This window comes from Odocoileus virginianus, chromosome 26 (genome assembly GCF_023699985.2).
Source record: "Odocoileus virginianus isolate 20LAN1187 ecotype Illinois chromosome 26, Ovbor_1.2, whole genome shotgun sequence".
In the NCBI taxonomy this organism is placed as follows: domain Eukaryota; kingdom Metazoa; phylum Chordata; class Mammalia; order Artiodactyla; family Cervidae; genus Odocoileus; species Odocoileus virginianus.
Window position 1 is genome coordinate 4,199,879 of NC_069699.1, and position 1,268 is coordinate 4,201,146.

Genomic DNA, 1,268 nt, shown 5'->3' on the forward strand with positions numbered 1-1,268 from the left:
AAAAATATGGAACGCTTCACGAATTTGCGTGTCATCCTTGTGCAGGGGCCATGCTAATCTTTGTATCGTTCCAATTTTAGTATATGTGCTGCCGAAGCGAGCACCAGGCTTTGTCTCTTAAAGCGAACACTTTAAGATAATAGTCATGGCAGAAACAGATAGAGGCTAAAGCCTGTTTGAGTAAAAGATCAAGAAGTCATATATTTCCCATCCTTGGAGCAAGGGAGGCATTACACATGTGCAGAAAGGCTCCTTGGGGGTCAAAAGGAGAGGACACCACTCCACAGTATGTGATGCCAAGGCTCCCCCATAGACCTCTGGGCTGGAATCCATCTTGGAAAAAATTGTGCACACATGTTGGGGATGGTCCTAGGGCAAGTGAGGTGTGGAGAAAGAAACCAGATAATTGGCCAAAGGTCAACAAAAGCCCAGAAGAACTGCCCTATGTAAATGATTTAACCACCTGTCTTGCACTTCTCCTCGTTAGATCACCCACACCCTTCCTCTGGGTGTACCTCTCTGCCCCGCTCCCACCTCATCTAAACAAGCTGACCCTTTGTGTGCGCTCCGACTTGCTGTGCTGTGTCTCCAATGATAAACCTCACAAAGACACAACTCTCGAGACTCTCGCAAAATCTGCTGGCGCGTCTTCCCATGTGTACTCTGCTTTTCCAATAACCATTTTCCTTTTCTCTTTACCTTCTGCTTCCTCATCAGAGTTCATTCTTGTCAAGGCAGGCAAGGCCTGGGGACTCAGGCCCTAGCCGTTAGCCTCTGTGGTCTAGCAGTCAGGACTCCTGGTTAGAGAACTGAAGTCTCGCTTTCAGCTACTGTTCTCGGCTGCTGTTGCTTACTACAAGCTGCTGCTCACCACTGCATGGCCCATGGCCACTTTTATTGTTTAACAAGCTTGAAAAAAAAATATTTGATGCCTCAATATGTGTCTTTAAAATTCATTCCAGTGTTACACATGTCTATGTTGGCCTTAATAGAAAAATGTTTTAAATAATGTATTCATTTCCTCCAAATTATTTAAAAAGTTGATCTTTGCTCTAGTTCATCATAGACTCCATCAGGGTGAGACATATAACCTCGGGAGATGGAAGTTGGTAACGGGGAAGCACATGAGGAAGAGAGAAAGGTGTGGTCATCAAAGTCTTTAATCATCTGAGTCTTGAGTCACTGAAAACTCACCCTTCTGTAATTTGTTCCAAGTCCCAAGATAAAGATGCCTACCAGGTGCTAGCATACAGAGACAGCAGAGTGAT

General features: G+C 44.9%; 1 non-coding gene across 1 annotated transcript; it reads right to left on the bottom strand.

Annotated features, from left to right (window-relative positions):
• Positions 1 to 104, bottom strand: LOC139031347 (U6 spliceosomal RNA). Its single transcript, XR_011483821.1, has one exon. It is a non-coding gene; the product is annotated as a U6 spliceosomal RNA (small nuclear RNA).
• Between the last annotated feature and the right edge of the window lie 1,164 nt (positions 105 to 1,268).